Source organism: Oncorhynchus mykiss, chromosome 11 (assembly GCF_057628025.1).
Source record: "Oncorhynchus mykiss isolate SJ-2025 chromosome 11, ASM5762802v1, whole genome shotgun sequence".
In the NCBI taxonomy this organism is placed as follows: Eukaryota; Metazoa; Chordata; class Actinopteri; order Salmoniformes; family Salmonidae; genus Oncorhynchus; species Oncorhynchus mykiss.
In genome coordinates, this window is record NC_143032.1 from 72,993,871 (window position 1) to 73,013,740 (window position 19,870).

The following is a 19,870-nucleotide window of genomic DNA, read 5'->3' on the forward strand; positions in this document are numbered from 1 at the left end:
ATACAAATTCCATCTAGACACCTTAACCCTAGAGCACACAAAAAAACTATACATACCTTGGCCTTAACATGAGAACCACAGGTAACTTCCACAAAGCTGTTAACGATCTGAGAGACAAGGCAAGAACAGCCTTCTATGCCATCAAAAGGAACATAACATTTGACATACCAATTAGGATCCGGCTAAGAATACTTGATTCAGTTATAGAACCCATTGCCCTTTATGGCTGTGAGGTTTGGGGTCTGCTCAACAACCAAGAATTCACAAAATGGAACAAACACAAAATTGAGTCTCTGCATGCAGAATTCTGCAAAAATATCCTCTGTGTACAACGTAAAACACCAATGTCACGCCCTGACCTTAGAGAGCTTTTTATATCTCTATTTTGGTTTGGTCAGGGTGTGATTTGGGTGGGAATTCTACCAAATAATGCATGCAGAACAGAACTAGGCCGATACCTGCTAATTATCAATATCCAGAAAAGAGCTGTTAAATTCTACAACCACCTAAAAGGAAGCGATTCCCAAACTTTCCATAAAAAAGCCATCACCTACAGTGAGACGAACCTGGAGAAAAGTTCCCTAAGCAAGACGATCCTGGGGCTCTGTTCACAAACATGGGGCGGCAGGGTAGCCTAGTGGTTAGAGCGTTGGACTAGTAACCGGAAGGTTGTGAGTTCAAACCCCCGAGCTGACAAGGTACAAATCTGTCGTTCTGCCCCTGAACAGGCAGTTAACCCACTGTTCCCAGGCCGTCATTGAAAATAAGAATTTGTTCTTAACTGACTTGCCTGGTTAAATAAAGGTAAAATAAATAAATAAATAAAAACATAAACAGACCCCACAGAGCCCCAGGACAGCAACACAATTAGAACCAACCAAATCAAGAGAGAACAACAAGATAATTACTTGAGACATTGGAAAGAATGAACAAAAAAACAGAGCAAACTAGAATGCTATTTGGCCCTAAACAGAGAGTACACAGAGACAGAATACCTGACCACTGTGACTGACCCAAACTTAAGTAAAGCTTTGACTATGTACAGACTCAGTGAGCATTGCCTTGCTATTGAGAAAGGCCGCCATAGGCAGACCTGGCTCTCAAGAGTACAGTGCCTTGCGAAAGTATTCAGCCCCCTTGAACTTTGCGACCTTTTGCCACATTTCAGGCTTCAAACATAAAGATATAAAACTGTATTTTTTTGTGAAGAATCAACAACAAGTGGGACCTAAATGACTAATGATGATAAATACAATCCACCTGTGTGTAATCAAGTCTCCGTATAAATGCACCTGCACTGTGATAGTCTCAGAGGTCTGTTAAAAGCGCAGTGAGCATCATGAAGAACAAGGAACACACCAGGCAGGTCCGAGATACTGTTGTGAAGAAGTTTAAAGCCGGATTTGGATACAAAAAGATTTCCCAAGCTTTAAACATCCCAACGGGCACTGTGCAAGCGATAATATTGAAATGGAAGGAGTATCAGACCACTGCAAATCTACCAAGACCTGGCCGTCCCTCTAAACTTTCAGCTTATACAAGGAGAAGACTGATCAGAGATGCAGCCAAGAGGCCCATGATCACTCTGGATGAACTGCAGAGATCTACAGCTGAGGTGGGAGACTCTGTCCATAGGACAACAATCAGTCGTATATTGCACAAATCTGGCCTTTATGGAAGTGGCAAGAAGAAAGCCATTTCTTAAAGATATCCATAAAAAGTGTTGTTTAAAGTTTGCCACAAGCGTCCTGGGAGACACACCAAACATGTGGAAGAAGGTGTTCTGGTCAGATGAAACCAAAATTGAACTTTTTGGCAACAATACAAAACGTTATGTTTGGCGTAAAAGCAACACAGCTGAACACACCATCCCCACTGTCAAACATGATGGTGGCATCATCATGGGTTGGGCCTGCTTTTCTTCAGCAGGGACAGGGAAGATGGTTAAAATTGATGGGAAGATGGATGGAGCCAAATACAGGACCATTCTGGAAGAAAACCTGATGGAGTCTGCAAAAGACCTGAGACTGGGATGGAGATGTGTCTTCCAACAAGACAATAATCCAAAACATAAAGCAAAATCTACAATGGAATGGTTAAAAAATAAACATATCCAGGTGTTAGAATGGCCAAGTCAAAGTCCAGACCTGAATCCAATAGAGAATCTGTGGAAAAAACTGAAAACTGCTGTTCACAAATGCTCTCCATCCAACCTCACTGAGCTCGAGCTGTTTTGCAAGGAGGAATGGGGAAAAATTTCAGTCTCTCGATGTGCAAAACTGATAGAGACATACCCCAAGCGACATACAGCTGTAATCGCAGCAAAAGGTGGCGCTACAAAGGATTAACTTAAGGGGGCTGAATGATTTGTTAAAAAAGTTTGAAATATACAATAAATGTCGTTCCACTTCATGATTGTGTCCCACTTGTTGTTGATTCTTCACAAAAAAATACAGTTTTATATCTTTATGTTTGAAGCCTGAAATGTGGCAAAAGGTCGCAAAGTTCAAGGGGGCCGAATACTTTCGCAAGGCACTGTAGATAGGCTATTTTTGCACTGCCCACAAAATGAAGTGGAAACTGAGCTGCACTTCCTAACCTCCTGCCAAATGTATGACCATATTAGAGACACATATTTCCACAGATTACATAGATCTACAAATAATTTGAAAACAAACCCGGTATTGATAAACTCCCATATCTACTGGGTGAAATTCCACAGTGTGCCATCACAGCAGCAATATTTCTGACCTGTTGCTGCAAGAAAAGGGCAACCAATGAAGAACAAACACCATTGTAAATACAACCCATATTTGTTTATTTATTCTCCCTTTTGTACTTTAACCATTTGCACATCATTACAACACTGTACATATACATAATATGATTTGAAATGTCTTTATCCTTTTGGAACTTCTGTTAGTTTAATGTTAACTGTTTTTTAACTTTTGTATATTATCTACTCCACTTGATTTGGCAATGTCAACATATGTTTCCCACGCCAATAAAGCCCCTTGAATTGAGACAGAGATACACAGTTGGGAGAACAAGTATTTGATACACTGCCGATTTTGCAGGTTTTCCTACTTACAAAGCATGTAGAGGTCTGTCATTTTTATCCTAGGTACACTTCAACTGTGAGAGACGGAATCTGAAACAAAAATCCAGAAAATCACATTGTATGATTTTTAAGTAATTAATTTGCATTTTATTGCATGACACAAGTATTTGATCACCTACCAACCAGTAAGAATTCTGGCTCTCACAGACCTGTTAGTTTTTCTTTAAGAAGCCCTCCTGTTCTCCACTATTTACCTGTATTAACTGCACCTGCTTGAACTTGCTACCTGTATAAAAGACACCTGTCCACACACTCAATCAAACAGACTCCAACCTCTCCACAATGGCTGAGACCAGAGAGGGTGTAAGGACATCAGGGATAAAATTGTAGAACTGCACAAGGCTGGGATGGGCTACAGGACAATAGGCAAGCAGCTTGGTGAGAAGGCAACAACTTTTGGGGCAATTATTCAAAAATGGAAGAAGTTCAAGATGAAGGTCAATCACCCTCGTGGGGCATCAATGATCATGAGGAAGGTGAGGGATCAGCCCAGAACTACACGGCAGGACCTGGTCAATGACCTGAAGAGAGCTGGGACCACAGTCTCAAAGCAAACCATTAGTAACACACTATGTAGTCATGGATTAAAATCCTGCAGCGCACGCAAGGTCCCCCTGCTCAAGCCAGCGCATGTCCAGGCCCGTCTGAAGTTTGCCAATGACCATCTGGATGATCCAGAGGAGGAATGGGAGAAGGTCATGTGGTCTCATGAGACAAAAATAGAGCTATCTGGTCTAAACTGCACTCGCCATGTTTGGAGGAAGAAGAAGTGTGAGTGCAACCCCAAGAACACCATCCCAACCCTGAAGCATGGAGGTGGAAACATCATTCTTTGGGGATGCTTTTCTGCAAAGGGGACAGGACGACTGCACCGTATTGAGGGGAGGATGGATGGGCCATGTATCGTGAGATCTTGGCCAACAACATCCTTCCCTCAGTAAGAGCATTGAAGATGGGTCGTGGCTGGGTCTTCCAGCATGACAACGAACTGAAACACACAGCCAGGGCAACTAAGGAGTGGCTCTGTAAGAAGCATCTCAAGGTCCTGGAGTGGCCTAGCCAGTCTCCAGACCTGAACCCAATAGAAAATCTTTGGAGGGAGCTGAAAGTCCGTATTGCCCAGTGACAGCCCTGAAACCTGAAGGATCTGGAGAAGGTCTGTATGGAGGAGTGGGCCAAAATCCCTGCTGCAGTGTGTGCAAACCTGGTCAGGAACTACAGTAAACGTATGATCTCTGTTATTTTAAACAAAGGTTTCTGTGCCAAATATTAAGTCCTGCTTTTCTGATGTATCAAATAATTATGTCATGCAATAAAATGCAAATTAATTACTTAAAAATCGTACAATGTGATTTTCTGGATTTTTGTTTTAGTCTCTCATAGTTGAAGTGTACCTATGATAATAATTTCAGACCTCTACATCCTTTGTAAGTAGGAAAACCTGCAAAATCGGCAGTGTATCAAATACTTGTTCTCCCCACTGTATATAGAGAGACAGAGAATGAGAAAGACAGACAGAGATAGAGAGACCGAGAAAGAGCGTGAGATAAAGTCAGAGAGACAGAGAGAGTGATAGAGAGAGAATGAGGGAGATAGAGATAAAGACAGAGAAAGAGAGCGGGAGATTCAGATGGAGAGACAGAGAGAGCGAAAGTGACAGTCCCCTCTGCCAGCTGGTATGTGGGCTCTGTTCACAAACACAAACAGACCTCATGGATCACCAGCACAGCAATACAATGAGACCCATCCAAATCATGAGAAAACAAAAAGATAATTTTTACCTCCCAGTGCAGAGCCTATCATAGTACAGAACAGACTACCAACAGATGCTCTTCAGGGACAATCCAGAGACACTATTTGCAGACTGTTAAAAGACTGGGAAAATGAGCAACTTAATTTTCCACATGCACAATCCCCTGGGATGGAACAGTGCTATAAGAGCACACTACCCCTCTGTCAAGAGACAGTGTATTGGCCCAGGGTGGAAACTCCGAATACTGGAACACGAGAACACAGACTGAGACAGCCTCAATTTGTTCAAGGTTGGAACAGTGGGCGTGCAGGGAAACTTCAAACACGTCCAAAAATACTTTTACAGAATCAAAAAGATCGCACAGCAGGAGAAGCTCTTCACCCACGCCAAGTGAGTCGGTTCACACCCCCACAGATGAACAACCCCAAGAGGAGAGTCCCCCCCCAGCATAGAGCACTACTAACTTATTGAAATGAGGGATGAATTCACCCAGCTGGAGGTAAGGCAGGTGGAACTCAAACAGTATTTTTTTAATTTAACTAGGCAGGTCAGTTAAGAACAAATTCTTATTTACAATGACGGACTACCCTGGCCAAACCCGGACGTCGCTGGGCCAATTGTGTGCCGCCCTATTGGACTCCAAATACCAGCCAGATGTGATACAGCCTGGATTCGAACCAGGGACGTTAGTGATGCATCTTGCACTGAGATGCAGTGCCTCAGACAGCTGCAGTAAGTCAACACACTCCAGTCAGCACAGACACAGAAAACAGTCCAGCATAACTACACCCTCTCAACTAGACCCAGAGACCAGGAGGGGGAGAGAGATGTGGACTTTGGTGAGACACTCTGGACTTTGGTGAGACAAATTCAACAGGACAAAGAGGAAGAAAGGAAGGAGGAAGAGTCAGTGGCAGGAGACGATAAAAAACCCTAGAGGAGGAGAGAAGGTGAGAAAGATGAGGTGCGACAGAGAAAAACCCATGAAAGAGCTGGCCACTCCCCCAGAGAAGCCAGCAGAACATCCCACCCCAGACCCTGACCACAGCCTCGACACCCCAGCAGAACAGTCCAGATCCTGACCAGAACCTCGACACCCCAGCAGAACAGCCCAGACCCTGACCACAGCCTTGACACCCCAGCAGAACAGCCCAGACCCTGACCACAGCCTCGACAACCCAGCAGAACAGCCCAGACCCTGACCACAGCCTCGACACCCCAGCGGAACAGCCCAGACCCTGACCACAGCCTCGACACCACAGCGGAACAGCCCAGACCCTGACCACAGCCTCGTCAACCCAGCAGAACAGCCCAGACCCTGACCATAGCCTTGACACACCAGCAGAACAGCCCAGACCTTGACCACAGCCTCGACACCCCAGCAGAACAGCCCAGACCCTGACCACAGCCTCAACACCACAACAGAACAGCCCAGACCCTGACCGCAGTCTCGACACCCCAGCAGAAAACATACATTTAGAACCACCAACCCAGCAAACCTCAGCCCCTCCTAGCAGCACTTATGAAAACCATTCGACACCCATTAAGGACACGTCAAAGCCACAGATTGTACTCCTTATGGACTCGAATGGGAAATACATACAAGAACATTTACATTTCCTCAAACACCCAGCGCGCCCTAGATCTGCTGTCTGAGGACCAACTAGGGTCACCCAGCCACATCCTAATTCCCACAGGCACAAACGACCTGAGAGCACAGCAGGAAAGGTTGGCCACAGCAGGGAGTGCTTGAAAAAGCTTCTTCCACTTTCCTCACCTTTATGAGTGCAATATTTACTGTTAATTTCTAATAGTTTTTTGATTATGGTTTGAGTCTTCCCTCTTTTGTTAATTTCACTTGCTTTGGCAATGTAAACATGTTCCCCATGTCAATAAAGCCCCATAGAATTAAGACAGAGAGAGAGAGAGAGAGAGACTGAGTGAGAGAGACTGAATGAAAGAGACTGAGTGAGAGAATAGAATTTGGTGTGTTATTCTCTCTGCTGGAAGAGACAAGTCAATATAGGCAGTTGTAGAGAGGAGAAGAGTCCTTTCATTTCTCAGAAAGGACTATGACAAAAACACTAAGAAACATGTATAGTCTCACAGGCACTATACATCTCTCTCTATCTGACACACACACACACACACACACACACACACACACACACACACACACACACACACACACACACACAAACATCCATCCGTATCTCAATGCAGTATCAATCTGTCGGGCATATAATTGAGGGCTTACAGTACAGTCCCCTTCTGCTAAGCCCTGCTATCTGCAGGCCACACACGTTCTCTCTTTCTGTCTCTCAAACACACACACACGGCTCTAACATACCGCTCTCGTTGGGGCACATCTGATTAAGTCAGCTCTGTAAATTAGTCTTCACATATGAGGGAGATATTAAAGAAGGAGAGGAGATGAGGAGGGAAGCAACAGGTTACAGCAAGATAATAGGGGGGGGGGGGTAGAGGAGTTTGAGATTATCAACAGTATAGGTAAAGCAGGCCTCGGGGCAATCCAAGCCGTCTGTCAAACTAATTACTATCTCTCTATTAAATCAAAGGACCAGTGATCTACAGCGCTGGAGAGCAACCCTGTACACATTTTCTATTCCATATGATGTCTCGTGTACAAATAGTAGTTGTAATAATGTATTGCATCAACAAAATAACACTGACATCTTAGACATGCAGAGCATGTGCATGTGCTGCCGACCACCTAACATGTGCCTGAGCACACATACAAACACACACGCACGCACACTCACACACGTGTGTATGGTGCAGTAACTGGGCCTGTGGATTCCTCCTGCTACATTAGTCAGTTAGCTAGACAGGCTTTGTAACTAACATCCAGCCATTGGAGTATGGAGATGAATACCTTATTCCTCATATCCAGGGTCTGCATGCATGGCTCTGCTCACACCTGATGTTACACACACAGCACAAACTGTCAGAAATGTCTCAGGGAAGCTCATCTGCTCATCTGCGGGCTCATCATTCTCACCAGGGTCTTGACCTGACTCCCGTTCGACATTGTAACCTACTTCAGTGGGCAAATGCTCACCTTCGATGGCCACTGGCACGCTGGAGAAGAGTGCTCTTCACGGATGACAGCGTTTTTTGTGTCATGTGGATGAGCGGTTTGCTGATGTCAACTTTGTGAACAGAGTGCCCCATGGTGGCTGTGGGGTTATGGTATGGTTAGGAATGAGCTACGGACAATGAACACAATTGCATTTTATCAATGGAGATTTGAATGAACAAAGATCCTGTGATGATATCCTGAGGCCCATTGTCGCGCCATTCATGCGCTGCATTATCTAAGTTTCAGCATGATCATGCACAGTCCCATGTCACAAGGATCTGTACACAATTCCTGGACGCTGAAAATGTCCCAGTTCTTCCACGGCCTACATACTCACCAGACATGTCACCCATTGAGCATGTTTGGGATGTTCTGGATTGCTGTGTACGACAGCGTGTTCCAGTTCCCGCAAATATCCAGCAACTTCGCACAGCCATTAAAGAGGAGTGGGACAACATTCCACAGGCCACAATCAACAACCTGATTATCTCTATGCGAAGGAGATGTGTTGTGCTGCATGAGGCACATGATGGCCACACCAGATACTGACCTTTAAGGTATCTGTGACCAACAGATGCATATCTGTATTACCAGTCATGTAAAATCCATAGATTAGGGCCTAATAATTTTTTTTCAATTGACTGATTTCCATGTATGAACTGTAACTCAGTAAACATTTTTAGATTCATGCGTTTATATTTTGTTTCGTATATTTCATATCTATATTTTTCACCATCTTCAATATTTAAAGTGCAATTCTAATATAAACATGATAAACATGTTGAGAGGGGGAAAAGAGCGAGGGAGAAACACAACACAAGTAAATGAATGCCAGCCAGCAAATCATTACTACTATAAACCCCTATTACCATGACACTCAACTATTTTGTGCTTGTAATTTCTGCCCTGCATGTGGACAGGAGAACAGTTCTCATGTGTTCTTGTCATGATTCTATGTAATAGCTTCTAGAGCCTCCATGGTGTTCCGAGAGAGAGCAAGATCCACTGCTGGGTGTCCTATTGCTGGAGCACTGTACAGTGCAATGTACGCACGCACACAAACACAGAGTGTAAGTTCAGTAGGCTGATATCATTCTATCTGTACAATTGATCAGCTGAAGTATATAATAGGCCTGCACTGTGTTCTACTGTCTGATACTGTATTCTACTGTCTGACACTGTGTTCTACTGTCTGATGCTGTGTTTAACTGTCTGATACTGTGTTCTACTGTCTGATACTGTGCTTTACTGTTCTTCTGTCTGGTTGGGGTTCTGTCTGATACTGTGTTCTACTGTCTGACACTGTGTTCTACTGTCTGACACTGTGTTCTACTGTCTGATACTGTGTTCTACTGTCTGATACTGTGTTCTACTGTCTGACACTGTGTTCTACTGTCTGATACTGTGTTCTACTGTCTGATACTGTGTTCTACTGTCTGACACTGTGTTCTACTGTCTGACACTGTGTTGTACTGTCTGACACTGCGTTCTACTGTCTGACACTGTGTTCTACTGTCTGATACTGTCTTCTACTGTCTGATACTGTGTTCTACTGTCTGACACTGTGTTCTACTGTCTGACACTGTGTTCTACTGTCTGATACTGTGTTCTACTGTCTGATACAGTGTTCTACTGTCTGATACAGTGTTCTACTGTCTGACACTGTGTTCTACTGTCTGACACAGTGTTCTACTGTCTGATACAGTGTTCTGCTGTCTGATACTGTCTGATACTGTGTTCTGCAATTCAGATTTCAAGAGACAGCAAGAGAAAGAAAGACGAAAAAGAAAGAAAGAGAATGGGGAGGTGAAGAGAGGTGTGTAAATCCATTAGAGAGGTTCTTGTTAACTCAGTGTGTTTAGCTCTAAGCTATAGCAGACACTTACACCTGCTCAGGTCCTGCTCAATATCAGTTGTCCTATAGAAGGGATTGGAGTTGTGTCTCATCCTGCACCACATGAAATATCTGTGCAATCTCCTCGCTATCCCAGATTCCTATGGTCTAACACACACAGACAAACACACGACTCTGTACTCAACTGAGTGTGTGTTTATGTGTGTGTCTCAGTTAAATTATCTTGTTTTCTAGGCTCTGTTCAACATTTTATTTTCATTTCTCCCTCCAGGATAAAACACAGCACTTTATGAATGTTTCTCTGTGATATTGCTCTATCATTTTTCCAGGGTCAGGGAAGATGGGTTCTGCGGGTCACGGCTGTTGGCCATGGGCTCAGGGAAGAAAGGTTGTTTTATGGTTAATGTCTTTCAACTCCGGAATCTGAGCAGCTAATACCATAATCAGGCCTCATTGTATTGGTCAAACTAGGCATCAAGCAGTCAATAGCACTCTATAGAACTCCCCAAGGTAAATGAGAGACAGGCTCCAAATACACAAACAGCAAATTATTTAAAAAAAAGGAATTGTCCACATTCGTCACCATGGGTGTAATAAGAGTACGCTGGGGCCTCTTCTCTAAATGTGAACCTCATAGCTAGCAATAAAGCAGATCCACACACATTATTGTGTCTTGAGGGTACACTTATTAGAGAGAGAGAGAGACAGAGAGAGAGACCTATATGAGTTCCCACAAATAAGACCTGGGGTATTATTAAAAGTGACGGCCTCAATCTCCAGAACAATCCTCTGCTATCCTCCAGGGGGAGATTTAATCCAGAAATAGCAGAGGCTTAAGCATCTTTTCTAAAGTTAGGCAAAGTGTGTAATGAAATATTGTCTGAGTAAGTGTGTTGGTGTCTAAGTGTGTGCTTTTCTCCTTTCTAAATCAAACAGTGCCTGTAACACAGAGCTCAACACTAGAGAGAGATCTATGAATCTATGAAATTAAATTTCTACTCCTCCTGCCCCAAATCTTCAAATACCACCTAAGGCATGAAAATGCTTCATTCTATAGCTACACTAGATATCTCCAGGAGTGATGAGTATAATATTTGTCTTTATCTGTTGTTGTCTTTTTGCTAGCTAGGGCCTTCTGCTTTAAGTGCTGCCTGTTTTCCCAGTAGCCTACGTGTGTGAACTGCTGACTGCTATTAACCTGCAGATGATTGTTGACACACAAACCAGGATTAAGGGGCAAGTCAACTTGTGACTGTTGTTGTTTTGGTAATCAGTGTCTGTATTGAGGGGGAGTGGTTTCTCCTCTCCTAGGCAATCAGCAATTAGTACCGGGAGCTGTGCTCTTCACCTTTGCAAAGCAACTAGTATTAGTAATTCAGTCTCCTCTGTTTTCTCAGTGGCAGCTGTAAGCCAGTTGTATCCGCAGCGGTCTTGTCACAAAACTAAGACTGTCATCGAAACAAAGACGGTTCTGCCAAGTTATTCAAGGAAAGAGAGGAAGGCTCCACACCACTCTCTCACTTGAGTATCCTACCTAGTTATTCTCAGATCTCATTTAGCTCTTTTGTAGCTTTGGCAACTACATGTGTGTTTCTATCCCAGTTCACTCCTCTCCTTGTAGGATTTACAGACGATTCCCACCACTTGGCTGTAAACCTTCTAATTTAGTGTACCCTGCGCGCACAATCCATGTGGAATTCCTGGTCTCTGGCAGCATTTGGAACTGCCAATCTGTTGTCAAGAATGCAGAGTTCATCTCAGCCTATGCTGCCCTTCTGTCCCTTAACATTTTTGGCCCTGACTGAGACATGGATCACCCCAGAGAACACTGCTACTCCAGTGTAGCAGTAACTACATTTTATCTCATAGTCCAAGAGTATCTGGTCGTCACGGTGGTGGCACAGGGCTACTCATTTCTCCTAAGTAGAGATTTTCTCTTTTCTCCCTCTCTCACCTGTCCATCTCTTCATTTGAATTCTACTGTCACTGTCACTTGTCCACTCAAGCTTAACATTGTTTTCATATATTGCCCATCAGGTGACCTTAGAAAGTTCCTCAATGAGCTTGACACCTTGATAAGCTCATTTCCTGACAATGGCTCACTACTCTTCGTACTTGGCGACGTCAACCTCCCAATGTTTGCCTTCAATTAATTTCTTTCCAACCCTCTCTTTCCCCTCCTTGCCTCTTGACCTCATCCTTTCCCAGAACCCTCCCACTCACAAGACATGCAATACACTTGACCTCATCTTCACTAGAGGCTGTCCGCCAACTAATCTCACTGCAACTCCCCTCCAGGTCTCTGATCACTACTTTGTTTCCTTTTCTCTCCCTCTCCTCCAACCCTAAGCACTCAGCCCCTACCCAGATGGTCATGCAATGTCGCAATCTTAGCTCTCTCTCTCTCTCCCACTTCTCTTCTATCCTATCATCTCTCCCTTTTGCTAAATTATTCTCCCTCATGTCTCTGCCTCTTCAACCCTACTCTCCTCCCTTTCAGAATCCTATGACTGTCGCCTTTCCTCCCTCCCAGCTCGGCCTTCCCCTCCTGCTCCGTGGCTGAGTGACTCATTGCATGCTTACAGAACAGGGCTGCGGGCAGCTGAGCGAAGGAAAACTAAACTTCCGGAGGACCCTTCATCCTTCCACTCTCTCCTCTCTACCTCACCTCTCTACCTTGTCTAATTCTATATCCACTACTAAAGCCCCTTTCTATCACTCAAAATGTCAGGCATCTGCCTCTAACACTAGGAAACTCTTTTCCACCTTCTCCTCCCTCCTTAACTTTTTATGGCTGCAGTGGCAGTATGGAGTAGCTTGGATGAAAAGGTGCCCATTGTAAACAGCCAGCTCCTCAGTCTCAGTTGCTAATATATGCATAGTATTATTAGTATTGGATAGAAAACACTCTCAAGTTGAGTATAACAGAACTGATATTGCAGGCAAAACCCTGAGGAAAATCAAAACAGGAAGTGGCTTCTATTTTGAAAACTCCATGTTCCATAGCCTCGCTTTGCTGGATTTAAAGGGATACTAACCAGATTCCTTTTCCTATCGCTTCCTCAAGGTGTCAACAGTCTTCAGACATAGTTTCAGGCTTTTATTTGGAAAAATGAGCCAGAACAATAACATCGCGTCAAGTGGTCACCTGAGTTTTGCTCGCACAACAGAGTTTGGATAGGTATTGCTTTTCCCTCTCCTACTGTGAAAGACATTTGCAGTTGATATATTATTGATTATATATTTTAAAAACAACCTTAGGATTGATTATAAAGAATGTTTGACATGTTTCTGTGGACATTATGGAAACTATTTGAAATGTTTGTCTGCATTGTCGTGACCTCTCTTTCCTGTGGATTTCTGAACATAACGCGACAAACAAACGGAGGTATTTTGGATATAAAAATCATCTTTATGGAACAAAAGGAACATTTGTTGTGTAACTGGGAGTCTCGTGAGTGAAAACATCCAAAGATCATCAAAAGTAAACTATTAATTTGATTGCTTTTCTGATTTTCGTGACCAAGCTACCTGATGCTAAGTGTACTTAATGTTTTGTCGTGCGATCGATAAACTTACACAAACGCTTGGATTGCTTTTGCCTTAAAGCATAATTTCAAAATCTGACACGACAGGTGGATTAACAAAAGTCTAAGCTTTGTTTTCCTATATTGCACTTGTGATTTCATGAATGTAAATATTTGTAGTAAAATTTATTGAATGTAGCGCTATGCTATTCAGCGGTTGTTGATGACACTTATCCCGATAGGGGGATTGCAGCCATAACAAGTTAACCTCTCTTGGGTAGGGGGCAGTATTTTCACGTCCGGATGAAAAGCGTGCCCAAAGTAAACTGCCTTTTCCCCAGGCCCAGAAGCTAGGATATGCATATAATTGGATTTGGATAGAAAACACTCTAAAGTGTGTCAACCAGATTCCTTTCCCTATTACTTCCACATGGTTTGAACAGTCTTTAGACATAGCTTCAGCCTTTTATTCTGAAACATTTGCGAGAACGATCACATCGCATCAGTGGATGGCTGGGTGCCAGCAGAGTTTTGCATGTGCCATCAGCTTGGAGCAGACATTTTCTCTCTCTCTCTCTCTCTCCTATTGAAAAAGCTACGGTCCGGGTGAAATATTATTTATTATTTATTGTAAAAACAACGTGAGGATTGATTATAAAAAACGTTTGACATGATTCTACGAACTTTACGGATACTATTTGGAATTTTCGTCTGCCCGTCGTGACAGCTCGAGCCTGTGGATTACTGAACATAACGCGCCAACCAAATTGAGGTATTTTGGATATAAAAATAATCTTTATGGAACAAAAGGAACATTTATTTTGTAAGTGAGAGTCTCGTGAATGCAAACATTCAAAGATCATCAAAGGTAAGCGATTCATTTTATTGCTTTTCTGGCTTTCGTGACCAATCTACTTTGCTGCTAGCAGTTTGTAATGTTTTGTCTGCTGAGAAAGATGTCCTTACATAAACGCTTGGTTTGCTTTTGCCATAAAGCTTTTTTTAAATCTGACACGCCAGGTGGATTAACAACAAGCTAAACTGTGTTTTGCTATATTGCACTTGCGATTTCATGAAAATTTTATATTTTTAGTAATTTAATTTGAATTTGGAGCTCTGCAATTCAGCGGATGTTGACGAAAATGATTCCGCTAACGGGATGGGTGCGCCAAGAATAACTTCAAGAAGTTAATCTTGATTTTGATGTATTACACTTGTGATTTTATGAAAGTTAAATATTTATAATTCTGTAGTTTGAATTTTGCGCCCTGCAATTTCACCGGATGTTGGCCAGGTGGGACGGTACCGCTAATCTTCCACTCCCTCCCTACTCCCTCTCTGTGATTGACTTTTCAACCACTTTGACGACACTTGCATCTCATTCCCTTGGCCTATTGAGTCCACTGGTCCCGTTCACACCAGATCTACACTATGCCTTGACCTTTTTCTCCCCTCTCTCTCCAAATGAAACCCTGCTAATAGGTCAACCCAGTTACAACACTCACTACCAAGTTCCAAACGGCCTCTGGAAGCAACTTCAGCTCAATAACTATTAAATCGGAAGCTTCATTAAGCGGCAGGGCAGACGCACACAAGCCTAAGATCACCAGGTGGTGTTAAGCTCGCCGCCATTGGACTCTGGAGCAGTGGAAACTCTTTCTCTGGAGTGATGCATCATGCTTCACCATCTGGCAGTCCAATGGATGAATCTCGGGTTGATGCCAGTAGAACACAACCTGGAGGAATAACACAACCAGGAGGAATAATGGTCTGGGGTCGTTTAGTTCCAGCTACGTGAAATCTCAATGTTACAGCATACAATGACATTCTAGATGATTCTGAGCTTCCAACTTTGTGACAACAGTTTGGGGAAGGCCCTTTCCTATTTCATGACAATGCCCCAGTGCATGACAATGCCCCAGTGCAAAAAGCAAGGTCAACCCAATCAAACACCTTTGGGATGAATTGGAATGCCAACCTTGATCCAGGCCTTATCCCCCAACATCAGTTGCCGACCTCTTGTGGCTGAATGGCAGTAAGTCCCTGCAGCAATGTTCCAACATCTAGTGGAAAGCCTTTCCAGAAGAGTGGAGGCTGTTATAGCTGCAAAGGGGGAACCAACTCCATATTAATGCCCATGATTTGGAAAAAGATTTTCGATGAGCAGGTTTACACCTACTTTTGGCCTTGTAGGGAATCTTAATATGAATGCACTAACTGTAACGCCTCACTTCTAGTCCTAAGCCATATTTTTTTTTTATGTATTATTTCCGTCATTGTTAGTCCAGAAAATCTTAAGAGACATTACATACAGCCGGGAAAAACTATTGGATATCAGAGCGACGTCAACTTACCAACATTACGACCAGGAATACGACTTTCCCGCAGTGGATCTTTGTTCGCACCACCACCCAGGGCATTTGATCTGATCCCACAGAAGAGGTAGACAGAGCGGCCTCCTGGTCAGATTTCAGAGGCGTGCACACCACCCACCACTTCCGAGTATATTACTTGCCAAAGTCCAGTCTCTAGATGACAAGGTATAAGAAATTAGAGCAAGGGTTGCTTTCCAGAGAGACGTAAGGGATTGTAACACACTCTGTTTCACGGGAACATGGTTTTCTCTGGATATGTTGTCGGAGTTGATACAGCCACCGGGATTCTTGATGGGAAGAAGTGTGAGGGTGTATGTTTCATGGTTAACGACTCATGGTGTAATTGTAACAACATACAGGAACTCAAGTCCTTTTGTTCCCCTGAGCTAGAATTCCTTACAATCATATGTCGACCATATTATCTCCCAAGAGAATTCTCTTGCCGTTACCATGATGGCCCTCAAGGAACTTTATTAGACTATGCAAACTGGAAACCATATAGCTGGGGATTTGAACAAAGCAAATTTGAGAACAAGGCTTCTTAAATTCTATCAGCATATTGATTGTAGCACTCGTGCGGGCAATACACTGGATCACTGCTACTCTAACTTCCGCGATGCATGCAAAGCCCTCCCCTGACCACGACTCCATTTCGCTCCTCCCGTCCCATAGGCAGAATCTCAAACAGGATGTAACCATGACAAGAACTATTCAACGCTGGTCTGACCTATCGAAATCCACACTTCAAGATTGCTTTGATCAAGCAGACTGGGAAATGTTCAGGGCCGCCTCAGAGAAAAATATTGATTTATAGGTTGATTCGGTGACTGAGTTTATAAGAAAGTACATTGGAGATGTTGTACTCACTGTGACTATTAAAACCTACCCTAACCAGAAACCGTGGATAGATGGCGGCATTCGCGCAAAACTGAATGCGCGAACCACCAAATTTAAACACGGAAAGATGACTGGGAATACTGCTGAATACAAACAGTGTGGTTATTCCCTCCGCAAGGCAATCAAACAAGGGGATAGTCGGTATAAGGACAAAGTGAAGTCACAATTCAACGACTCAGACACAATACAAACAGTGGCAGGGTCTACAGTCAATCACAGACTCCAAAAAGAAAACCAGCCATGTCACGGACACCAAAGTCTTGCTTCCAGACAAACTAAAAACCTTCTTTGCTCGCTTTGAGGATAATACAATACCACCGAGGCCTGCAACCAAGGACTGCGGGGCCTTCTTCTCCGTGGCAGACGTGAGTAAGACATTTAAACGTGTTAACCCTCGCAAGGCTTCCGGCCCAGATGGCATCCCTAGCCGCGTCCTCAGAGCATGCACGGACCAGCTGGCTGGTGTGTTTACGGACACATTCAATCAATCCCTATCCCAGTCTGCAGTCCCCACATGCTTCAAGATGGCCACCATTGTTCCTGTACCCAAGAAGGCAAAGGTAACTGAACGACCACTTCTGTCATCATGAAGTGCTATGAGAGACTATCACCTCATATCATATCACCTCCACCTTACCTGCCACCCTAAACCCACTTCAATTTGCTTACTGCCCCAATAGGTCCACAGACGATGCAATCGCCATCACACTGCCCTATTCCATCTGGACAAGAAGAATACCTATGTAAGAATGCTATTCATTGAATACAGCTCAGCATTCAACACCATAGTACCCTCCAAGCTCATCATTAAGCTTGAGGCCCTGGGTCTTAACCCCGCCCTGTGCAATTGGGTCCTGGACTTCCTGACGGGCCACCCAAAAGTGGTGAAGGTTGGAAACATAATCTCCAATTCGCTGATCCTCAACACTGGGATCACTGGGATTACTGGGATGCACAAGGGTGCATGCTCAGCCCTCCCTGTTCACACATGACTGCACTCCTTCAACTCAATCATCATGTTTTCAGATGACACATCAGCCGTCCCCCTCTCTCCACTGGGATTCTCTGCCTCTAACCCTATTACAGGGGCTGAGTTACTGGCTTACTGGTGCTCTTCCATGCCATCCCTAGGAGGGGTGCGCTACTTGAGTGGGTTGAGTCACTGACGTGATCTTCCTGTCTGGGTTGGCGCCTCGCCTTGGGTTGTGCTGTGATGGAGATCTTTGTGAGCTATATTCGGCCTTGTCTCAGGATGGTAAGTTGGTGGTTGAAGATATCCCTCTAGTGGTGTGGGGGCTGTGCTTTGGCAAAGTGGGTGGGGTTATATCCTTGCTGTTTGGCCCTGTCTGTGGATATCGTCAGACGGGTCCACAGTGTCTCCTGACAATTCCTGTCTCAGCCTCCAGTATTTATGCTGCAGTAGTTTATGTGTCGAGGGGGCTAGGGTCAGTCTGTTATATCTGGATTATTTCTCCTGTCTTATCCAGTGTGAATTTAAGTATGCTCTCTCTAATTATTTATTTCTCTCTCTCGGAGGACCTGAGCTTTAGGACCATGCCTCAGGACTACCTGGCATGATGACTCCTTGCTGTCCCCAGTCCCCCTGGCCGTGCTGCTGCTCCAGTTCTGCTCCAATGTGCTGCCTGCGGCGATGGTACCCTGACCTGTTCACCGGACGTGCTACTTGTCCCAGACCTGCTGTTTTCAACTCTCTAGAGACAGCAGGAGCGGTAAAGATACTCTGAATGATCGGCTATGAAAAGCCAACTGACATTCACTCCTGTGGTGCTGACCTGAGGCATCCTCGACAACCACTGTTATTATTATTATTTGACCCTGCTGGTCATCTATGAACATTTGAACATCTTTGCCATGTCCTGTTATAATCTCCACCCGGCACAGCCAGAAGAGGACTGGCCACCCCTCATAGCCTGGTTCCTCTCTAGGTTTCTTCCTAGGTTTTGGCCTTTCTAGGGAGTTTTTCCTAGCCACCATGCTTCTACACCTACATTGCTTGCTGTTTGGGGTTTTAGGCTGGGTTTCTGTACAGAACTTTGAGATATCAGCTGATGTAAGAAGGGCTTTAGAAATACATTTGATTTGATTTGGTGGTCTTGATTACCAACATCGACGAGACAGCCTACAGAGAGGAGGTGAGGGCCCTCGGAGTATGGTGTCAGGAAAACAACCTCTCACTCAACATCAACAAAACAAAGGAGATGATTGTGAACTTCAGGAAACAGCGGAGTGAGCATCCCCCTATCCACAGACAGGACGGCAGTGGAGAAGGTGGAAAGTTTTATGTTCCTTGGCGTACACATCACAGACAACCTGAAATGGTCCTACCACACAGGCAGTGTGTTGAAGAAGGCACAACAGCATCTCTTCAATCTCAGGCGGCTGAGAACATTTGGCTTGTCACCTAAAACCCTCACAAACTTTTACAGATGCACATTTGAGAGCATCCTGTTGGGCAGTACCACCGCCTGGTACGGCAACTGCACCGCAAGGCTCTCCAGGGGGTAATGCAGTCTGCACAACTCATCACCGGTGGCAAACTATCTGCACTCCAGGACACCTACATCGCTCATCCATATATTTACATGTATATATTATTTCATCCCTTTACTTAGATTTGTGTGTATTAGGTAGTTGTTGTGGAATTCTTAGATTACTGTTAGATAAAACTTATTTTTTGATTTAATACCTCTTGAGACTAGGGGGCAGTATTTTGATGTTTGGATGAAAAACGTTCCCAAATGAAACTGCCTATTTCTCAGGCCCAGAAGCTGGAATATGCATATAATTAGCATATTGGGATAGAAAACATTCTAAAGTTTCCCAAACTGTCAAAATATTGTGTGTGAGTATAAAATAACTGATATTGCAGGCGAAAACCTGAGGAAAATCCATCCAGGAAATGCTGTTATTTTGAAACCTCTCTGTTCCATTACAAGCCTGTCCTCCATTTAAATGGATATCAACCAGATTTCTTCCCTATAGCTTCCACAAGGTGTGAACAGTCTTTAGACACAGAAAAATGAGCAAGAATGATCACATCGCGTCAGTGGATAGCTGTGTGTCCCCAGAGTTTTGCATGCACGAGCAGCTTGGAGCAGACCTTTTCTCTCTCTCTCCTCTTGAAAAGGCTACTGCCCGGTTGAAATATTATAGATTATTTATTGTAAAAACAACCTGAGGATTGATTATAAAAAAAACATTTGACATGTTTCTACGAA

The 19,870-nt window shown here is 44.0% G+C and overlaps 1 long non-coding RNA gene across 2 annotated transcripts in view; it reads left to right on the plus strand.

Annotated features, from left to right (window-relative positions):
• The window catches only part of LOC149979852 (uncharacterized), a 581,301-nt gene that overhangs the window by 191,386 nt on the left and 370,045 nt on the right, over positions 1–19,870 (plus strand). Inside the window, exon 3 of one of the 2 annotated variants that reach the window (XR_016484686.1) lies at positions 18,168–18,306. The exons of the other annotated variant lie outside the window; for it this stretch is intronic. This is a non-coding gene — a long non-coding RNA (uncharacterized LOC149979852). Of the gene's footprint in view, positions 1–18,167; positions 18,307–19,870 lie in introns of those variants that run through there. 2 annotated transcript variants of the gene reach the window in all.